At 37.0% G+C, this 24,143-nt stretch overlaps 1 long non-coding RNA gene across 1 annotated transcript in view; it reads left to right on the top strand.

The window, feature by feature from the left end:
- Window positions 1-23,178, top strand: part of LOC148678999 (uncharacterized) — a 54,866-nt gene extending 31,688 nt beyond the window's left edge. The window contains exon 3 of the long non-coding RNA XR_015926511.1: window positions 22,976-23,178. This is a non-coding gene — a long non-coding RNA (uncharacterized LOC148678999). The remainder of the gene's footprint in view (window positions 1-22,975) is intronic.
- Window positions 23,179-24,143: the final 965 nt, after the last annotated feature.

The following is a 24,143-nucleotide window of genomic DNA, read 5'->3' as shown; positions in this document are numbered from 1 at the left end:
AAAGGATAGAACCCCTATAGAAAAATAATATTCCTAGTTACCAAAATAAATTAGTTTTTGAAAATTCTGGTCCAGCAAGAAGACTGCCACTTACTGGTCCATCAACATCACTTACAGCAGCAACCTGTTACTTTCCTGAAGTCTCAAACAGTCAAGACAAAGTAATGTAAACAGAGCTGAGAGAACCTATTAAGAACTGTGATCACCATTCATCATAATAGTATGATTTGAAGTAGACTGAAAAGTAGACTATGACAGAAAATACAAAAGAATCAGTAGTAAGGGTTATGACAATTTTACAGATATATTTTCCTTGAACCATAGAACAGATGTATTTCAAGATTAAACTAATCAATGTCTGTCTAGAAATGGTTAAAAAATTAAGGAAAAGAAGAAAATAAAGAAAATTTAAAAAAACAATTAAAAACAAACACAATTAAAGAAACTATGTAAAATGAATTCTAAGAACAGAAGAAGAAAATAATATTGCGCTGGGTGTTAAAATAAACAATACATTTTTTCAGTATTTTACAACTGCAAACAAACAGCAAAGGAATGAAATAATATGGCTCAGAGATGGGAAATGTTTTGCTGATGAAATGGAAATGGCAAGTGTATTAAATGTTTCACTGAGGTATTTAACAAAGGACAAAGTGACAGTATATCTCAAGCTGAGTAAAGACAAAATTCTATATATTAAAGAGTATTCACACAGGATATTCAGAAGTGTTACAGGAATGAGTAGAACTTATAAATAATTTAAGAATAACAAATATCCAAGACCTGCTAGTATTATCTGAACTGTACTTATGGAAACAAGATGTTATTCATAGTCTATTAAAAAAAGCTCCTCCAGCGGTCACTCAAGTCTTCCAACAATCAGGAGTTAATTCCTATCAACAATTTTCCAAATTTCTAATGAAACACCTTTACATAAATTAGTAAACTTCATAGATGATACTAAAATAACAGAATTTATATACACTTTAAAAGCCAGAACGTGTGTTTGAAACAGAGACAAGGAAAGTTGTTTTGCTGAAAGGCTTGAGAGTCTGGAAAAAGTTACCTTGCCATGTTGTTACAGTTAATACCCTGTGGTTTGTTTCAAGAATCTTAATTGAATCGTTTTGTCTTTTATTAGGAATTATGGCATTATTGAACACAAGTTCAGATAGAGGTGAAATTCTAATTTCACATTTCTGCTTCTCTGTGCATAAAGGCTCACTGGCTGAACCTAGATCTGCGCACATCACTGTAGCACTTAATATCTTGCTTCGTCATAGACAGATGTTTCATTTTGAATTACGGGGACCCTGCCTTCATTGTGTTCAACCAGGAACGGGGTAACTCTCACCCCTTCAATCTCAACGCTCCACTAAAACAAATGAATCTGTGTCCTCCACAACGTTTTTCAGGTCTTCTGATGTCAGCGAGTCTCTCGTACTTCCCAAGCTTTGATTAGCAAAAAGAGAATAAACCATTTCCTCAATTTACACATTTGTTTCAATTTAGAAGCAACATTTAAGGCTCATCCTATGTGAAAATTCAGTTTATCAGGGACCAGATGGTAACCCTATGGAAGAATCACATTAACTGCTACCTTACTAAGTTTCATTTTCTAAGCCTTTTATTCATGATTGTTCTTTTTATCCTGTTCGTTAACTTAAAAGACAGCTTGTAGAGATACTTTTTAGGTGAATTTGAGGAACAGGCATCTTAAAAATTTATGCAAGAAAACATTTTCAATGTTTGAATTACTTTACCAATCAAAACTCATTCTGAAAACATATTCCTATTGGTTTTTAATCGATTGATACTCAAAAAAGAAATGTCTTGAGGCTTCATATTTCACTCTTTCAATTCATATTCAAAGTGCAGAACCAGGTCAAATTAAATATTTATACAGTTCGATTCTGCAGTTATTTGAAAACCAGTTTGAAACGTTTGATTTTTGAAAAGATCAGCATTGCAATGCATCACTCTGTTGTAATCTTTGTGTAATATGAGGAAATTCCCTACATTTGTCTACCTATATATAGTTTTAGTTCTGAACTGTTAATGTCAACTGTTAATGTCAGGGATGGTTTGATTTAAATGCACTTGTATTTGTGTTTCAGCACAGTTATAAAGTATTTGCATTACATGGAATAATGATCTATTAAGTATGTTAAACACCTGTTAACATCAGTGCACCTCAATAACATTGCTAACATGATTGAGGGAGCTGATGGATTAGCCTTTTCTGTTTGAAACAATTTGTATGTACTTTTTTATTGGCAGTCCTTTCTGCGACATTCAGGAAGTTTGTACCTCAGATGTGGCCGAAATTCCTTGGAACACACCTAGAACACCAATGGGTTTATACTATTGTATTAATTTACAAAATAATACAAATATAAAAGACAAAAAATTGCACATTTTATGTTATACATACTATATAGGATATGTCATCCAATGCTAAAACATTTATTTTTAAATGCATACATTTTTAACAGGATAAAAGCACATAAAATGAAAATGAAGGATTATACGACACTCTTTACATATATATATATATGAAACCAGAACAAAATGGGAAACTGGGGGAAGCTATCTGCTGGCAGTGACATCACGGTCTGAAGAAGTTGCTACTAGTTAAACAAACAGAACCCAGCTGTACATAACTCAAATCCACTTAACACATGTAACTCCTTGTCAGCATATCTTTCACAGTTTCTCCTTACTCCCACCTTCTCTGACCAAAATAAAGAAATTGTTCTCCTTCTATTTTTAATTTTAATAAGCTTTCTCATCAATCCTTGCCTTTTTCCCAGGTGCAATAAATAATGTCAGTTTTTAAAGAGCGACCCAGAGCTGCTCGGCGGAAGACCCTTGGAAGATGCAGTGATATTTAATTGTGATCTTCGACACAAGGAGCTCAGAGGAGTGGAGAATCCAGGGCACAGGTTAAGAGTTTGGAGGTCATAGTTCATTCCTTTTCCCATTTCTGCTGCTCTCCCAAGCATGAGAGGCTCAGATATATACTTAAAGGTTAATTTATTACCTTTACTTGAGAGTGAAAATGATGCTTTACCTGCTGAGATCATTGTTAAATTTGCATTAATACGCTTTAATGACCTAACAGTACTGTTATGCAGCAAAGTATAAGTGCTGCATAACAGTATAGCATAACAGTATAAGTATAAGTGCAACCATTCAGTCAAAGAATGTTCCACCTTGGGGTGCTGCTCACCTCAGCCAGGCTTTTTAGCTCATCCTCCAGCATACAAAATACTGCACACTGGTGATGTAATTGAAATTGTCTCTAGTGCTTTCATTCTCATTAGCAGGTTGTTGTTGGGGATCCAACAAAGAGCCTCAGCCTTCAACACTTTCAAAACAAGAAACAAACAAAAGAAATCGTGCTCTCTTCCCAGACTGCTAATGATTCATTTCCCAAGCTTATCTGGAAGTTTGGGTGGCTCAACAATGTTTAAACAAAAGACCAAATCCATTTATTCTCAGTACTGGTACAGGCTAAAAGACCTTCAAGAACTCTTCTTTTTGGTTATTTGATGATTGCAAACTGGCCTCAATCTAACTCGGTTTGTATTTAAAGCCTAGTATTCCTCATTTTGCACATGTTTGTGTATCTTGAGCATATGTCTTTTTTGACTGCACCTGTGCTCCAATAACTCAGGACAAATGTCTCTTGTTCCACTTCTTAACAAAACGTGAACATTAACCTTATTTACCTGTGGCCACTTAGGAAATGTATTTTCTTACTCCTATTGGCTCCTTGAACTACAGAATTTAAATGGGGAGACTTACAGAAGATAAAGACCCTGCTAGATCCTGTTCACATAACAGATACCCTCTGTAATCATGCCCCATAATTTGTCATGAAAAATTGTTATTGTTTTAATTGTGAATTTACAATTCTTAGTGCTGATGGAAATTGTAGAAGGTGCTGTCCTTTGTATGAGACGTTAAAGCAATATTTTAATATCTCTCATAAGAGTAGAGGTGATATCCTCAGTGACCTGGTTGAGTTCCACTCTGGGCTTGCACAGTCTCCTTTAGATTAATCAGACTTATTTAAAGAAGTTGTTTGGCCTGCTGAGTAAGCAATTTATGGAAGGTTGCAAAATGGCAATCGCAAAATTCAAACAATGAGATCTGAAACGTTCCAGGAATTATAGATACGTGAACCACGTGGTATGAAATCTTAAAATCAGATATATAACTAGCTGCAAAACTGTAAACGAATACAAAATTTACCAATATAGAAGATGACTGGATTTCAATAAAAGGGCAATAAAATATGAACATCTTTCACGAGTTTCCTTGCTTCACAATGAGCCATTATGGTCCATCCCTTATTTCCACATCTAAGAGTACACATGCTATAAGTTCACCTGGTTTCTCAAAGTTTAAACCGAAGTTCATAGCAAAGACCTGTCTGCCTCAAAGTGATGAAGCTAAGTTTCTCACGGAGTAGGATGCAAGTTAAATAACTGGTATTTATCTAGAAGATGAACTGCTCTGCATGCTTAGATAATGTTATGATGTAATTCCCCCGACAGACATGATTAATTTGGGCTGGCTCCGCTTCTGAACAGAGGCCCACAGAACCAAAATTCCATGAGAGCAAGGACAGATTTTCCTCAATTGAGATATCCCACTCAAGATCACAAAACCAAGTATGTAGGCAGGGAGCCTTGTAGAAATAGTTCACTTGACTTGGAGTCACAACAAGTTTGTGCCAGTCAACATCTTCAGATTTATTTCGAATTTCTTGTGTGATGTACATATGCCATTAAATTGATTTTTTTAAGTACTTTTGCATAAAATTATCCAAGAACATGTTTTCAGTCATCTGTGTAAAATGTGCATCTCCATCCATGAAAGGCTATTATCATCAGAGATCTGGCACTGTTCTATATAATCACACCATCAATGTCAGGAAATAAAATAGATTGTGTTCTATATGAGCTCACAATCTTGAAATCTCCACGAATATGGGGGAGAATTAAAAGGTCACTCGATAGAAACTCTTCTGAGCCTTTTTTGCTTTCATTTTTCTTTTCTTTTTTGAAGGATATAAAAAGTTCTCAGCAGTCTATTCCTGATTAATGCAGGGACTTGAAGAGACAAGCCACTATAACCACAGCAGATTACAGTTGTGAATAAAGATAGGAGTGTGGGGATTGTGTCGATGCTCTGGAGACACAGGTGTTGATGGAGGTAATCTTCTTCTTCAAAGAACAGGTATTGCAGCCAACAGTTATGCTAAAACCAAAATGTATCACACTGTTTGGGATTTTCATTTCTTCATTTGCCTCTTAAACAGTCCTGTGCTATGACAACATAGTCAACATTGATGTTCCAACTGTCAGGGAGGAGCAGGCTGGAGCAGGCAGGACCCTGTGCGTAACAGTCTCCAGTGGCGTCTGGTCAGGAGGTAGATAAGGTTCCGAATCAAAAACGAATCCAAAAACGAGAGGCAAAGTCGTGGTCGGGAACGGTCGCAAGGAGTCAACAGCCAGTCAGGACAGACGAGAGAAAAGCTAGTCTCCAGGAGAAGGAAGTTGTAGAGGAGCTCGGCGGGGAAACCTCAATAGTGAGGGAGGGCCAAGAGGAGAGTGAGGGTTTAAATAAGAGAGTGTGTGGTGTTAACTGGTGCGTGGGCATTTACGGTGACGAGTGCTCGTGAGAATGCGGGAGCGTTTTTGCGTGTTTGCGTGCGGTTCGTGACACCAACCTGGAACTAACTAAGGAGTGTCATGGAATTCCAAATTTGACTCAGGCTGATGGTGTATCTTCTGTATTTTTTATGAACCTGGTAATAATCATAACCCTTTTGTATTGTTACTGCTATAGAGGTAAATGCAAACAGTACCAATATAATCACAGATACAATAAGATCTACAATGTAACAACTGCCAATGTGAACTGGTCATAAGAGATGAGCCAAAAATAATAATGTTGATGAAAATAATAAAAATATTCACAGACAAGAGGAATGCTAAACTAAAAGCAGGCTTTAAGCCTCAGTAGCAGCAACAAAATTTCTCTGTATGCACATTTTCCTTCACTCAGAGATTTTGTCTCATTAAAACGTAAAAACGGGTCACTTAGTATAAAATAGTTAGGAGAATTATTTTCATTCAAAGAACGGGAGAACATCTGGGAATCATTCAGGTCTCTATGTCCTGCATAAATATAGATGTGTCAGGTTGTTGAGCCACCACAAGACATCAATACAATTCTCGGTTTCATCTTAATTAATTTAAATGATTCATCAATATACAGATAGAAATATTGAGCTAGGCTCCTGGCTGTTGTAAATAAGATACAGTCCGTCATAGAAGGTGTTACTAAATGTGATAATTCACTGAAAACTTCAATATAATATAAACATTCCAGGAGGTGCTTCCTTGATATTTGTGTTAAATATAAAATATGGGCCCAAGGCAGTCAAATGTCTTGTTCCTTTGTCGGTTTAGTTTTGATTAATGATCTTAGTTATATAGTTTATCTGTCACGAGAAACAAAATATGTATCCTGCTTCATAACTGGACCCTGAATGTTTTGTCAGTTACCTTCTGTGTGCAGGATTCAGTGCCGTCAGTGCTTGAGAGGACACGCAGTAGAAAAATGATTTACCTACTTGGTTTATCACACAGCACAGTCAATACAGCAATGTCTACTTTTACCTTTGAAAAGCAGCCTTTATTTGCAAGATTCTACATACTGGGCATAATGTATACCAGTATGTCACACTTTAACATTGCTAAAGGTTCATTCTCCGCGTGAAGATTGTCAAAGCTTTTGTTAGAAGTTCCAGTAGGTAGCTGAGTCAGGAACGGGTAAAGGAAAGGAAAGAAGACGCAAAGTTGTGGCAGTGGAGCCTTCTTCAGGTGTCCTACTGAAGGCCACACCTAAAGAAGGCTCCACAGCCGAAAAGCTGTTATTAGCCTCACTCCTAGGAAAATCAAGTTCTAGAGACATTTCATTGATGATCAGAAGAAATGGGATGAATCTGGGCTCAATTTGGAGAGTCACAGTGAAGGGTCTGAATACTTATGTAAATGGGAGGTTTCAGTTTTTTTTTTAAATAAATTTGCACAAATTCCTAAAAATGTGTTTTCGCTTTGGCATTATGGGGCATTGTGTGTTGACTGATGGCAAAAAAGAATCATTTCAATCCATTTTGAAATCTGTCTACAACACATCAAAGTGTGGGAAAAGTGGAGGGTCTGAATACTTTCTGAAGGCACTGTATAACACATTTTAATGTCCTTTAATATTAATTGAAATTTATCTTACATGTTTTGTCTTCATATTTCTTTAAGTTACAATTGCAGAGTAATTAGTAAATTTTGCAAAGCACTATACAATTTGCCTTCTTGCTTAAGAATTCAGTTTACATTATTTTTTTAGAAATTAAATTTGTCCATACACATTGATATGTATAAATATATTTGTGAAATAATATCCATTAATACTTAGCTAACATTTTACAATAATATTTATATTTGTTTAGCCAGAGCTACTCGGATAATGACAACAGTACATACTTCAGTTTGTACATCGGAAATAGTTTTACAAGCCTCGTAATCAATATAGTTTTCAGATGTCAGCACGGAAACAACACTTCTCTGTTACATAACTTTGGGGAATTTAGAACAAAACAAGATTTAAATTAAGTAACAGAGAACATTCTCTAATAATAATTAATAGTGTTTTATCGAACTTTTTTCTTTTTTCTGGAAGTGAAAGCACTTGAACCTAAAGGACATTTAAAACCAGAAAATCAGGCATATGATTATAATTGTACTCAAAGCAGCCTCACAGGGTGTTTTTATTTCATTCCCTTTTCCTCCTGCATCCAGTGACTGAAAACCAAATTCAATAAAGCAGCTATATTGTAGCTGGCGCTGAGAAGTCGTTAAGATGCAGAGGTTAAATATCTGCACCTTTAGGCACTGCATGATTTCCTTGTGATAGATCACGTTCGTAGCTTTCCTTGAACTGAAATGTAGAATAAACGCATATATAATTGATTCAATACAGAGAAGAAAGCAACAGGGAAATCTAATTTTCAATATTTCTAGCGTGAATGCGCAAAAAGCAATTGACACACAAAATGAAAATTTAATAACTAATGTTCCTTTATTATTTAACCAAACAGCAATTGATAAATTGCCCGAAAGGCAGAAAAAGACCTTCATATATCATAATTTAAACTACCCACCCCATCCCCGCCACCCCTTTGTGAGACATGGAGATAATAGAATTTTCACATTGCTCTGTGCCTCCAACAAGCCCTTAATTTCTCCTACCAGCTTCCACACTGAAGGTAGGGCAGATTTTTTTAAGGGTCGTTTTTAAATTCAAAAGGACGGGAAGAAATAAAAGTGTATTTTTCAATCAAGGCAGCAACGGGAAAAGAACACACGGATCAAAAACAGAGGTACGTATTGATCTGTCCTTTCTCCACAGTGAGAGGGTCATAGAAATCATTAACCCCAATGACACAGACAGAAAAAACAACTCCACAGTATCTTTGAGAGGTTAATTAAAAGTAAAAAGTTGGGGTAAAATACACTCGGGGAAAGTGTATTACCTTTAAATAGCCCTGAGGCAAATAACCCACAGCACAGGCCTGACTTGTGAAGAAAGCCTCAGGCTAGGACTTGACTATACCTCTCTGGAATACTTCGATTCTTGTCCTTGAAATATTTATTGCAATTGACGTTCAACTGTTAAGTTATCATCTGCCTGTTTAATATACACTGAGGTACTGCAAAGGCACCATCAGTGCAAACGCGTTCGCTATTCTTCGGTTTTCCACAAATATTTCGACAAAATACATCATAATTTCGGAGAACAGAAATAAAACATTGTGTAAAATCTAATACAGAACCTGAGACGTCCAAAAGATTCATGTGAACTTGATCTTGCTATTATGATGATGATGTTTTAAAAAAACTGACAGCTTAAATTACTCTAAATACTAATTTTTCATTGGCATTCTTTGAAGTATTTTGTAATTTTCTTTTAAGCCAAACCATGAAAGGGCGCCCCAGGCAGTCGCTTGTTCCAGTCTTTTCTTTCATCCTGTTGCACAAGTAAATTTCCAAAGTCTGTATTATTTAATTTATGCTGGTTTGTCATGCCACTACATACCAAGCAGAAAATAATATGTTTTTGCTTTATTTGTCTTGATTATCCTTGAGTGATAGAGGTTGGTAGAGAAATTCCTAAATCTAATCCCTACAATATTTCAAAAAATAATAATTATACCATTTACCAATTACAAATACCTCCAAACTTTTACCCTTGTGTTAAAATTCATGTGACTTTGATATGTTTCTAAAACTGCTATTTCATATAACTATGTTTTACTCATGTTTTACTTGTGTGACTACAACAATATCAGTTTGTTTCTAATCTCCCAGTTCAAAGTGCAGCTTTGAGTTTTTAAACTCATTTATTCATTTTTCCTTTCCAATTTTCTAATTGAACCCAGAGTTCTGTATTTCCTTTCATGTAGCACAATTTATTTGTACAATTTCATGGTTATGCTTGAATGATGATAGAATCATTTTGCTCTCAAACAGATATGTGTTAATTCTTCAAAGATATGTAACAAAATTGCCCGGGTGTGGTATGTTGTTGGTAAAACACATTTTAAAACATTAGTCATATAGAACAATATTTATTTTACTTGAATCAACATATCATTCATATTGTGAAAAATTAATTCAAATAAATATTGCATAATTACTTCCTTTGCCTTAGACTAAGTAAATCAGCAGGATAGAATTCAAATTAGGAGAAATATCAAGTGATTTGTGTGTAAAAAACTAGATCTCTGGGCCATGTTATTTGTCACTGTGAAGCCACTGTTCCGTTTTTGGATTGATGACTCTCAGCTGTGGAAGTCACTAAAGAGTTCTTGATTTGTTTATTGAACCCTAACGTTCCTATGGGTATTCTCAACAGGGTACTTATATTCAATAATAAAAAGTGTGTTATGGTAATCATAGTACTTACCGTACAAATGCACACATAATGGACACACATTAAAACTGACTAAAAAAACTAGTGAGTCTAGATTGCATTATAGTAAGGAAAATATAAGTAACCATATAGACAGACAGCTGTATAGAATTACCACCTTGTAGTCGATCTCATCCCATCTCAGAAGCTAAGCAGATGAGCCTTGTCAGTACTGCAGTGGGAGACCTCCAAGGAAAACCACGTTGCTCCTGTCAGTGGATTTACAGGCTGGACCAATAGGTGGTGTTTTTGTGTTACTACAGGTTGGACCAGTAGGTGGTGTTTTTGTGTTACTACAGGTTGGACCAGTAGGTGGTGTTTGTCCTTCTGGTCCAGGATTTCCCAACCAATGCAGTCCAGTATGGGAATCAGTATCACTGTGCTATAGGAAGCACCTTCCTTCAGAATGAGGAGTTACAAGAAGGTCCTGACTGACCTGTCATTAAAGACCCCATGGCACTGTTCTTGAAAGTAAGGTTGTTATTGCCAGTAACCTTGCTCTGTGAACACTGTGGCACTGTGGGTTTCCACAATCTGGCCTACCAAGCTTCTGTTTAAAATCCAGCTGCTGGAGCAGTCTGTCGCCTCTCCACATGATGGACACTGATGCTGGACTGCTGTGTGTTACTCGGGGGGAGGGCGGCACATCCATCGTGGACGAGAGGATTCTCCTCCTAAATATAAAGCACTTGTGGATACTCCGAATGAAACTGCTCTATAAATGCAAGGAGTTGTTAATAATATATCTGACGAAGACACCAGTTCATTACTCAACCACACATGGCACTAGCAGAATAGGATTCTCTGTATCCTATAGGAATCCTAGTCGGTAGGGTAGTTTTCTCTTGATGTTGTCTATTCCCCCCAGCTCTTGTGTCCTTGGTTTGGTTACTTCTCTGTTGAGTTTGAATATTCTCCCCACATTCCCTTTGGGTTTTTTCTGGCTGCTCCAGTTTCCTTGCGCAGACATGCTGGTTAGGTTAATTGCCCATTTACGTGCAAGTCACAGGCTCCTGCATACAGTATATCTCCACCCAATAATAGATAAGAGGCCTTCTGACATTGGATTTAAGGGTTTGGAGGAGATATTTGTCACATGTCATTTGTACATTCCCTACATTAGTATCTTTTGACACTCGTAGTGATAGTGGTTTGCACTTGGCGTTCGTACTTGAACAGATGTGCCATCTACAGCTCCAGTCACATGGAAAAGCCACAGAGGAAATGAAACCCTTGCTTTATTGATTGTTGTTTCTGTGTTGTGGGCCACTTCCTGTTTTGGAAAATGTGGCTTGCAAGGGAAGAGCTTATGCTTTCAATAGAGAGACAAAATGATGCCTTGCTTACTGTCAATGTGTCAACCAACACATTTTCAAAGGAACTACTGTCATGGAATCAGAAAGTGACTATCAGCTCTTGAGCTTCTATGGACAGGGGTTTTTTTCTGCTCATATACAGATTATTTTTTCAAAACAATATTCAACAAATACTTCAGTTACGGGGGGAAAGATATGCTGAATTAATTGTTTCAATCAGTGTTTTAAAGTCATTAATTGACTATTATGTCTGAGGCATTGTAGCTATATACTTTTCTCCACAGGACAACTTTTGCAAATAGTAACACTCCTACTAATAATAGTAATGCTAATAAAACAACACCAAATGAAAAAAAGTATTTGTTCCAAACTTTGAAACAAATATAACCATCTTTTATCAATTACTCACTACTGTTATTTTCTTATTTCATAAATGCATTTTTTATGATTCCTTTATTGAAATATTAGAAGGCTGGAAGGGAAAATAATAAAAAAAAACTTTTACTCTTTCATAAAAAGTAATGTGTTCCACTGGGAGGTAATTTATAAGAGACAACGAGATGATTCGAAAGTTCTACTGTGGGCTGTAATATTGGTCTGTCTTTTCTCTTCTCAGATAAGCAGGTTACACTACTGTACGTTAAATAATATGGCATTGCTTTGATTTATCTTTTGTTTTTATTGTAAATCTGTTGAAGGATGTTATTGCTTTTTCTTAGGAGAGCATAGGAGAGCTTAATGCTTCCACTATCTCTTTTCTCCTATTTACACTAAAAGATGGTGCTGGCAGGCACAGCTATATTTAAAACAGAGTAAGTGCTGTGCTGACTAAGACCTTGCAGTATCACTGAATTAAATGAGCTAGTAATTATTTTCTGTCATGCAACACATCGCCATCTAGCACATACTCAAGTGAGGCCGAGAATATTTAAAAACAGAAGATTGGGCAAACATTTAAGGATGTTTTGGGTATGTGTTTTTACAGTATCACCTAAACCATGACATATCACATCTCATATAAAAATATATTTATTGTTGCATCCTTAATAAATATTAATTCTGAAGTGTGGCCAATTACAGGAAGTTACGGCTACTTGAACAATAAAAAATAGTCTTCATGTGCATTTTGACAGAGTGAAACCTTCCTGTTTGTATCAGAAGCAACTCTAAAGGTATCTGACTAAACTAAGTATTTTCCTGTGTGTGGTGAATGGGGGAAAGAGTGAGATTTGTGTAAACTTCTTAGAATATTATTTACATTCATTTAATATGATATTAATGACTAAGGCCAGCAAATAGGTATTGGACAGCAATTTCCATTTGTGACACGAAAGCATTGGATTTGGTGCAGGTCTGTTTGATTAAGACTACATTCTAGGTATCAACGAGGAGCTGCATCAGCATTCATTAGATGTGAAAGAACAAGGATGATTCCTCGTGAAAAGTAGAAAGAAAAATAAAGATTTGGGCTGTGAAGCCTTCTTCAGGTGCAACTGAGAGTTTGACAGACGAAAGCCTTACAACCGAAACACTGTGTCTTTCCTTTCTACTTTGTAACGTGGAATTAACCTTTACTTGTTCCTTTTTACCATACCTATCATCTTCATGATCTACTGCTTTGGCACTTATCTCCACAGATGACTGGTAATCCTAACTATTGGACTGACTGAAATCTGACTCTTTAACGATTTTAAACTTACAGTTCACAGACATCTACGAGTGTCACATCTATAATGTCTTGTGCCTTTTTCAGCTATTCAAGAGAATCTCTCCCAGTGGTTTGGATTTTTTAGGGATGTGGTAAATACCATTATGTCAGCAAATGTAACAAATGGAGTGGTATTGTCTGCAAACTCAAATCAGGAAATCTCTTTTCAAAGAACTACTATAGAATGGAATTAAGTGCTGGCAAACAGCCTAATTGCTAAAAAGAGAATGAAAAATCTTTGCTGGTGGAAAGGATTTCAATGTTTTAGTTGGAGAAATACAGCATAGTTCCACAGTAGCAAACACTGATTAGTATGTGTTTCCCAGGAATGTGTCTTCAGGGGCGAAGTTTCATCATGACACTCAGTGTTTTATGTAAAATCAAACAATTTAAAACAGGGCAGTTTAATTGGCAGAGACTCTCCAGTAGTCCCGCTAGTAATTTGTAGCAGACATCTTTGGATATGAAAGCAAAGCTTTTAACACCCTGTTTCATGAATTAGTTCATTCTGGGGAACATTTAAACTCGTGTGTGCTAGGATGAATGGTTTATTCAATTCTTAAAAAACGTATTGCTTTATTCTTGTTATAAGATGTTGGTAATTACACAAGAAACATTACTGTACATTTGCTTTCCTACAAATGATAAAATGCAGAGTATAACCACAATGTAAAAATATTAATGAAGCAATTTCAAGTATCAAAAACCCAGTTTTTCTTAAAATAGACACAACGGCGCTTGCCCTCAGGAGATATAAAGACATGCACAAGTTTGATCATTAATCTACTTTGTGAACTGCTATTTTCGGTGAAGCAATTTCATTCAACTATGTTGACTATGTTGGACTGATAACAGATCACATACAAAATAATGGTAAGCTGTTTTAGTTAGAATAACAATCAAATGTGATTAGACATTGTAAATGCTTCTATGAATATACCTCGTAATATGAATATGAATATACCTTATAATCTTCAACCTTGACCTGCTTCCAGCTGTAAGTGTTCACAGGATTCGTCAGTGAACTTGTTCTTTTGCTCCTCTTGTTTCATAACAACAGCAATTTCATGTACCTGGATTTACATAGTACTTACCATCCTGTTAGACTCTATAAAGAAAACCAGACATGGTTCTGATTAATTAAATTGCAATTTCTTTATTGCTTTAAAAAAAGGAGGACAGATAAAGTTAACAGGTTAGCCTAGTGTCACATAGCACTAGCCAACGGGAGGTACAGTAGGACCCTGTGTGTGGCAATTCAGGTATCGGTGGTTCAGTGCCAAATCAAGGGACAAAGACGTAGTCTTGGACAAAAGCTAGGAGGTCAAAAGCCGGGAAGGTTCTGAGAGCAGAAGGTACAAAAACGGAAGGTGAAGTCGTAGTCGAGGACTTCAGCCTTCAGCACTGTATCCTCAGTCACATTGGATTGGGAATTCTGGTCCACAGGGAAGAGGACTGCCTACTGACCCTCCTTCTAGTCCACTAACACCATTTACAACAGCGACTTGGTTTCTTCAGAGACTTTTCATCCCAGTACTGACCAGGGTCAACTTCTACAGTACATGGAGAATTGAACAACTCCAAACCAGACTGCAGTAAACTCAACCAATCTGTCTGTGATTTGTCCTCCTGCTCCAGAATAACCATTTTATGTTATAGTGTGTGACACAAACTGTGTGCCTTTATTATTGTACGCATTTCTATAACCATTCATGGTAATGACCTTACCACAGGAAGCATGAGGAAATAATCTATAGGGATTCTAAGGAGTAAAAAATTAGTCTACTCACAAGGAGCTTCCAAAAAAGAAGTAGTGATTTACAGTATCTATTTTTTCTCTGTGAGACTTATAGGGAGACACAAAGCAGATGTCTTCTGAACTGTGACAATACATAAACATATTTAAAATTTAACTGAGGTTAACATATAGAAAAGCAATTAGTCCACGTGGCATACTAGTTATTGTAACAATAATTGTAAAAATAATAATAATGTGCCCCAAGCCATGGGACATAGGAAAACTAAAGAGCAGCCTGAAACATAAACTTTGATGATCGATAGTTATACACTATTATCCCCCTGGGTTACCATAACGATCTCTGCTAGTAGGAGTTCAGACATTTTATCTCCTATCGTTAACAGTATCCTGTCGGGGTCGATGTTCATCTCTCTCTGATTGACTCCCTTGGTCTTTTTCTCTTTCCCTTTCCCTCACGGCAAATCCAGTATCACTTCATTGTCAGCTGCTTTTGTAGAAACACGGAGTCTTTATTCAATTCCGGAGAAAAACCAAGCTTTTGAAAGAAATAATAAAAACAATACCTGAAGCAACTGGAATCAATGAAAGTTACAAGTAAAGGTTTATTCCCTGCTGAAAAGAGAAGAAAAGAAACACAATGTTTCGGCTGTGGGGCTTTCTTCAAGTGTCTTCTTCTTCAAGTGTCTTCTTCAATTCCTTTATAAATGAAAGTTAGTTTGCCCAAAAACATCAGCCGAATAAATTAACAGAAAAAAAAACTAAATTAGTAAGTTGATTAAAATTGCAAAACCTCAGCAACAGAATGCAGTGAAACACTTTTTCACTTGGATCAAGTAGTGTGCATAAACAGAAAAGCAATAGATTCAAAGGCATTAAAAACTCTCTTAAAAGAGATTATAAAATGTGTCTTAGTAGGATCTGCTATTCCTTGTACTATGGGTTTGGTATGGACCTGTTTTTAATATTCATTACATTTAGTGGCATTGCATCCCTTTGTGTTTTTATTTTCATGAAATTTGTTTTTCTTTAAAACAAATTCTAGCTGACTTTCCCATCTATGTACACTTTTGCATGTACTTTAAACAGATATCTTTGCATATACAGTACTCTGTATAAGAAGATTCATAAGAATCCTTCTCCTTCTTTTCATGTGCTGTGAGTGTGTTAAGAAAAATACTAGAAGAAGCCAAAGACATTAATCCATGCAGAAGGATTCCACAAAGTTACCCTCAGTGCAAAAGAGAACCACATGAAAAGGGACATTGAAAACTCAGAACCTTTAAATGTAGATGACATCTTTTTAATCATTTAAGTTGCTGGTTTTCAATCTGAAATCAGCAAAGTAATTTTATGCTTGAAACATTACCAAATGGTGAAAGCTGCCAACATGATTGGACATATGTTAAGAGACATCTTTTAGTCAGAATTTAGGGTTCTTTGTAATGGCTTCCTACACATGGGTAGGTCATAAGCAGCCATTGTGCTTTTATAGCTAAAGGGAGAGCACAGTGGCACAGTGAGCACAGTGCACAAAACAGAAGACAGAAACCAGAATTTTTCCCTTCTGCATTTCCTTTTGACATTGATCATCTTCAATGTTAGAGATCAGCATTTCTTACGGAGCCTGTTCTAGCCAGCAGCTATATCACCCTGCAACTCACAACTGGAAACCCACTGTACCTACATGGGAGACCTCCTGGGAAAGCTAAGGTTGTTGCTGGAAAAGATGTTAGTGGGGCCAGCAGGGGGCGCTCACCTTGCGGTCTGTGTGGGTCCTAATGCCCCAGTATAGTGACAGGGACACTATCCTGCAAAAAAAGCTCCGTCCTTTGGATGAGACGTAAAACCAAGGTCCTGACTCTCTGTACTCATTAAAAATCCCAGGGTGTTTCTCAAAAAGAGTAGGGGTGTAACCCCGGTATCCTGACCAAGTTTCTCCTGGCCTTTACCCGTCATGGCCTCCTAATACCCCCATCTCTGAACCGGCTTCATCCCTCTGCTCTCCTCCCCACTGAGAGCTGGTGTGTGGGGAGCGGACTGGTGCAATATGGCTGCCGTCGCATCATCCAGGCGGGGCTGCACACTGGTGGTGGTGGAGAGGAGTCCCCATTACCTGTAAAGCACTTTGAATGTCCAGGTGCAATATAAGTATAAGGTTTATTTATTTATTGTTGTTTATTTGGCATAGACAATTGATCATGTTCATCTGTTCAATCTGTTCAAATCCTAAAAAGCTTTTTCACTACATTAATTGTGCATTGGTTAATCCTCTTAAAATCCTCATTCAAGAATCCCCCCCCCCCCCCCCCCCAGCAATATTATGCAGTTTAAAGTACTTTACCAAATTATGTGTTAGCTTAAATTGCTATATATGGAGTTATTTTAATGAGTACACAGTAGTTAGTGCTGTTCATTTACCTCAAGAGCCCTGAAAACAGTCTCTTGATAGGCCTGCAAACACTTGATCCAAGACCAACTGTGAGTAATGTCAACATTCTCATCAATAGTATGTTTTCCCCTCACTAGACAGGTCTTGGCTCTGTGCAGGATCACAGGGGGAGGGACTTAAAGAGGGTTTGTATCAGGAAGTTCTCCTTTAATTCACTGGCTCCCTCCCCACTCATTGTTTAGCAATCAGTGAACCTCCCTGAGAAATGAATGAATATCCATTCTTTTTTCCCATGGTGATTGTCCACTGTCTTTATTGATTTTAAATATTTTCTTATTGGTATTTTTTATTCATATTTTTCAATTCTGACATGAAACACAATGCAGTGCTTGCTAATTGCACTGGTGTGACAGCCAGGGGCGTCTCTCCACACTTGCAAAAGCCTATCAGTAAAGAGAGCTACAAAATTGCCTCCTTTTGGTGATGTATTGTTCTTGCTCTAAGACCTTTTGGCGCTGCCTGTCAAAATGAATTGTGCTTCTGGAGGATTTAGATCAGCTACAGCAGTAACCTAAAAGCAGCTAAATGATCAGAAACGAATCTCAAATTTAGAGGAATGGCTGCAACTCCAACAAGAAGAAAACTTCTTTATACCTAAATGTCAGGTCAGAAAAGTAGTTTGGGAGGCTAGCTCATACCTCAGAGCAATGATTGTGATTATTCTAGAAACAGGAAGGGTGAAGGCGTCCTCAAGATACATCCCCAAGCCTAACATTCAACACTCCCGACTCTGGAGTGGATTTCCATGACAACATAAAAATAAGAGACACACGTTTCCCAAATACCAACAAATTGCATCACAACTCGAATGGGATTGTGTGACTTGATTTGGCCACAGTAAATTGATGACATTATTTTCCTGAAACTGTTCCCAGCACTGAAACATTCAGCATTGTTGTGCTGGCAGACGTATGGACTGGCTTGCAGGAACAGACAATCTCTTGGACCTCATCCGTGTTTTATTGGACAGCAAGGATGTGCTAAAGGTGATGTCTCCCCATACAATTCCACTTCTGTCATAACGCTTATGGTGATGTCTCTACACATTGTCTTTCCACCGTGTTGTAGCAAAGATATTGCTACTCTGGAAGAGTAAACAGATGCTCTCTGGGACTGGACAGACTGAAGGAACTGAACTCCTTTATCCTTGAACCAAGAAGATTGCAGGAGGAACTGATACAAGTATTCAAAAATCATCTCAGGCACTGACAAAGTCACCCCAGGGACATCTTCAGAATGAAGAGAGAAATATGAATCAGAGGACACAAGTGGTAACTACAGTACATAAAAATGCCTTTAAAACCAGGAACAGGAGGTACTTCTTTATTCAAAGGGTTGCAGACATCTGGAACAAGCTACCCAATCATGTAGTTGAATCACTACTCTGCCTCCTTTCAATTAAGGTCTGGATGAGATACTTGGCTCAATCAACCACTATAGGCTAGATTTGCCAAATCAACTTCTCTTATGTTCTTCCATTAGGTCTGTTTACAGCAAACTGTCATTCATCCATCACTCTCTCTTCTGCCAGATGTCATCTGGCCCACAAAAGATGGCGTCTCAATTTCCCAGCTGTCAGTCTTACCTCTGGACAGCTTCGGAGCGTGTGGATCATCTGTGTGATCTACACCCATGCCTCAGATGTGCAGGTTACGTGTTGCCACTGCAGTCTGAAAACGGTTACGCAGATGAATCAGGCAGTTGTGACAGTCTTGGGCCAGCGTGGTGACTCTCTGGGTTAAAGCCGGGTTCCTTGTTCCTCTGGATGCATCGGCTGAATGTTGAATCAGAAAGTCTCATTTTCTGGGCAGTTTCTCTCACACTCTGCTTTCCATAACAGCAGCTTCATTAACCAGGTGGGGCGTGGCTGAATATTTCATGATTTTGTGTTCATTAAAATCATGCAGCTTTGTGAATGGCAATTTACACAAATTAGTCATTAACTTGTTTTGAAAATGTGAGTTAATCAGAATCCCATTACATTTCTAAGAAACACATGTTGGCAATTTTACCTAGCATTTTTATGAAATGACCAGACCTGAGCGAAGTATTTAGCTGTTTTAAAAAACAATACCACTCAAAGGATTAACAACCTTATCTGCTCACTATTTAAAAAGGTAAACGTCTATCTGTGCCCAATGAGATGGTGATGCAAAACCACATGCTGCAATTTCACTGTGGGACTGTTTATGTATGTGGGTGTCTGTGTGTTTACTGTGAATTGCTTGGGAAAGTTCTACTCTCAGTGCTGGATATGTACTTATCCTAAAAAGTGTGTGACCTTCCTGGAGTATTGATATCACTCCCCTCAGAGAACTCTGCAGATGGATTTTTCATTGCATTAATCCCCAGATCAGGTGGGTTTTGTCAAAGTGTTAAACTTTAATACTTTGGGTCATTTATCTTTACGGCAAACCCAGGGTCTGTCAGCGGCCAGACGAGCTATTTCCTCATTTTATTTTGAGCAATGGAGAACAAGAGAGGTAGAGGGCAACCACTGATCACAGCTTAATTAAATCCTGATGTTTTCAGAGCTAAGATATTCTGTGTCCCTGGCACTCAGATATTTAAAAAAAATACACATCTCTGGGGAGTTTTTATTCTGTCCTTTGTACATTTTTACACTGACTTACATTTATTATCACTGACATTAAGGGACAAATTTGTAAAATTTGTCCAGATGACCAAGTGGTAGCCAAAAGAATTACAGTGATGTAATGCAGAAACTCTTATTCTGCCTGACCCATGTTGTGTGCTCAAGGGTGCAAAGAAAAGGAATTTATCTTCTTTACTGGAGATCTTACCACCGATTATGCTTCCAAAACCTCTTTTATAACTTTCAATCTTTGGTAGAAATCATTAAGCATTCATGCTAACTCTTAGCTATCTGGTATTGAACATTGCAAGTGGCTATTCACATAATTATATTTTTCTGTAAAAGTGAAAATAATTCAGCACTCCAAATGATGAAATTGCTATTTTCAGTGACCACTCTCATATTGCTCCCATTAATATTAAACATTAAAATGCGTTAATACTCTTAGCAGTTACAGATAACAAAGATGCTGGCTGTTATTCTTTGTCTGTTTATAAAAACTCACAAACTCACACACTTAACAAAGGACAGATTTCACTGAAAGCCACTGTATACCATTAAATAATGCTTCAATACCATATCCATGAAAGTAAATGGTGGTTGATAAGCGATTGTATAATGTCTTAAATAAGGCTCTTAATAATCTTGTAATTGTGTAGTTAATATTTCTCTCAGATCAAAAGCAACACTTTGTTATTATAGGTTGCTTTTCTTAATGAATATCTTCATGCACCAGCTGACAGAATAAACTGAGTGGTGTAGTGAGCTTGCTTGTGCATGCGTTTTGTATCAAGTGTGTTTGTTTTTACTAATGCTAAAGCTATTAGCACATTAGTACAATTTCTTTGAAAAGCCTTATCCTTTACTGTATGTGATAGTTATTCAGGAAGTTTTCCAAAGATTAATAAAACAGTTTAAGATATATATGTCTGTATGGAATATCCATCTGAAATAAAAGATCATTAATTACTTTAATTATTTAATGTTGTTGTTGTTGTTGTTGTTGTTGTTGTTGTTGTTGATGTTGATGTTGTTAGATTAGTTCTTTATAACAAGTCCAACCAGTTAACAAAATGTCATGTAGTCATAGAACTTTTTATATGAACAATGTCTTCAACAATCTATCTAAAGCTACATGCAGTAAATTAGGTTTCTTAAACAATCTGTGTCTTGGAAATGTTTTTGAATTACTTCACATCTATATATTTTATTACTAATAATACATCATAATAATTCTTTATTGCAGTTGGAAGTCTATCTAGAGTTCAATATCTTACTTTTACATGGTCATAATATGCAAACAGTACATCCTAAATTTAAATGATACTTTGTATGTATTTATGTTGCTTTTAATTGTCTAAACATTGGGATGCAAATGACTTAGTTTTTGTACAGTTTCATGTCTAAAATCTAAATCTTTTATTTCTCTTGAACCATCAGCACAGAAATGTCTGGCACATTGTGGTTGTTTCCTTTGATCAGCTGAAGATTTCTACTATACTTCTCAAAACGCAAAGATCCTTCTCTCAAAAAAACATTCACTGATTCACTTGTAGTGTTTTTGTCAAATGACAAGCGTCTTTCTTTATATAGTGATCAATTTAGCATGTGTAAAAGTCAGAGAAGTATCGTCGATAAACTGCAATGTCTTCGTTTTTCTGCAGCATCTCTCTTTGTGCTGAATCCCCTCAATCCCCTTATCTTTCACCTCAAAGGACGCTGTACTGTTTTCCCGCTCCCTGATACTGCAGATCAATTCATTTATTTCAAAGACAAATGTCGGGAGATGTGTACCGAATTCACAGTGAACGTTTTGCTTCTTTTGAAGCAAGAATGAATTACTGGAGTTGAAATTACACAGCTCTTTTATACATTCAATTTCTTCCACCCAAGCTTACGGAAATGTTTTTTTTTATTCTCTAATTAATTCTAATAATGATTTTGCCCTCAGATTTCTTGTACTCGTAATTCTGGCGCTATAATTAAAGTGGTGATGAAAGAGGTCTTTTACAGGACAAGAAGGGAAAAAGTAGAATAACCGAGAAACAGTTACTATTATTGTTTTTGTTGTTGTAGCATCGGTGGATATCGTCGATATTAAAGCCAAATATTACCTTGGAAACTTCTAAGATAAAAAGAGTAGTTTAACAGTTTAACTAGGTAATAGGAAAGATATAGCTTGTAAAATATGTGGTAGTGTTAAAGATAAAACACAAAGGCAGAAAAATATCGAGAAAGAAAATTGTGCTAGCCTCATTCTCTTAGATGTAGATTTCCCGATCTTGTGAACTGAGAACATTTTTAACTATTGGAACAAAATTTGATCTTCAGCAATGATTCGTGCACCGGTTCACAGAATAAACAACGAGGCGCTATAAAATGGTGCTTTCAATAAGGCAAAATTCTTTCCAATCTATTGGGTTTAATTTATCGTTTCTGAACTTTCAGGGATAGAAATAATTCAATTTATTGACGCGCTCTGTTATTACTGACTCCTACAATAAAATACTTACCGGATAACAACTTGCAAAAGTTTATTTACGATTTTCAGCACAAGGGCTGTACAGCCACGAAGGGAGAAATTCCTGAACGCTATCACGTTCCAGTAGATTTAAATGTGTGTCTTGAGAATTGAACATGGGCTGCTATGAAATTCTACCGCATAACCTGTTTCTCACTCCAGCTCAGGTGAAGGAGCACTTATGATCGTGTCACATTCATCACTACCGAATATTTGTGAATTCAGAAATGAGCTCTCAAGAGGAACTTGGATGGAAAATGTTTGGAAGCCCAGTTAGCCCCTTGTTCTCCAGTCGTATTTGTCCGCTGTCAAACGTGCTGACTCTGCTGGGCTAAGACAGAGTGAAGCCTAGCCTGTAGCCTGTTCTGGGAAGATTTTTAAGAAGCTTAGCGAAAATACCGTGACCGTCAGTGAAAGTAACAAAAATGACAGTGACTAAAGAAATAATTACAACAATAATACGAATGATTGATGTAGTTATTATTGTCATCAGCAGCAGTATTTGTTAAGTGTTTCAGACTGTAATGCTTTCTGCTTAAGCGTGCAAACTGAGGTTTTTTTTCTTTTTGTCCACAGAAAACCCGATATTCAGAGAAAATTGTTTTCAACACCTTTCAACGTTCAACGTTCAAGAGGACACAGATCTCGAGATCTTCATTCTTTCTCCATTGCCAGTAATAATTATTGCGGACGACGTCTGTTTTTAACCCCACATTATAGAACTTCATATTTCTGGATAACTAGGAAAAATAAACGACTTCCTGGTTTTGATGATTTAACTAGTACAAATTAAATAACTGCTGTAAACAGTTCCAAATGATCACGTTTGCTTCCGAAACGAAAACTAATATAAAAGAGAATAACTGGGTTAACTGGGAAAAAAAAATAACCACAAGGCCTATTTTATAGATTCGGTAATGAATTCTAACATAAATCGAAACATATAGAAATATATTTAGGAAAAGCCACAGAATCTATGCACATAATTAAATATTATAGACCCTGGAAATACGATACATTTCAAGCATGGTATGTTAAATAGCAGCAATAAATAAATAAACACTAGGTGCGAAATTTTACGCGAATTTTCAATGTGTAAAAACTCTCTTTTCCATCTCAAATTCGAACTCTTGCGCTGCTTTGACTGAAGAGCATATTTCAAATGAAACTGTCAGCTCATAATGTAGCACATTTTAAGAGGAATGCTGATAGAACTGCGTGTCTGAACTGGTAGTGAGTAACACAGGGGCACCTCAAGGGACAGTTCTTTCTCCATTCCTCTTCACCCTCTATACTTCGGACTTTAAGTACAACTCAAAGTCATGCCACCTGCAAAAGTTCTCAGATGACTCTGCGATTGTGGGATGTATCAAGGGTGAGCAGGAGGAGGAGTACAGAGGACTGGTCAGCAGCTTTGTGGAGTGGTGTGGGGTGAACCACTTGGAACTGAATGTTACAAAGACAAAGGAACTGGTGGTAGATTTCAGGAGGAAAAAGGTCAAACCTACTCCTGTCTACATCCATGGGAGTGGCGTGGAGATGGTGGACTCGTACAAGTACCTGGGAGTGCACATCGACGATAGACTGGAATGGTCTAAGAACATCGAGGCCATCTATAAGAACGGACAGAGCCGACTTTACTTCTTGAGGAGGCTCAGGTCCTTCAATGTGTGTAGTAAGATGCTACACATGTTTTATCAGTCGGTGGTAGCGAGTGCCATTTTCTACGCAGTGGTGTGCTGGG

The sequence above is a fragment of the Lepisosteus platostomus genome, chromosome 1 (genome assembly GCF_059453375.1).
Source record: "Lepisosteus platostomus isolate fLepPlt1 chromosome 1, fLepPlt1.hap1, whole genome shotgun sequence".
In the NCBI taxonomy this organism is placed as follows: domain Eukaryota; kingdom Metazoa; phylum Chordata; class Actinopteri; order Semionotiformes; family Lepisosteidae; genus Lepisosteus; species Lepisosteus platostomus.
Note: the sequence above shows the minus strand (reverse complement) of the source record. Positions and strands in the feature narration are given on the sequence as shown.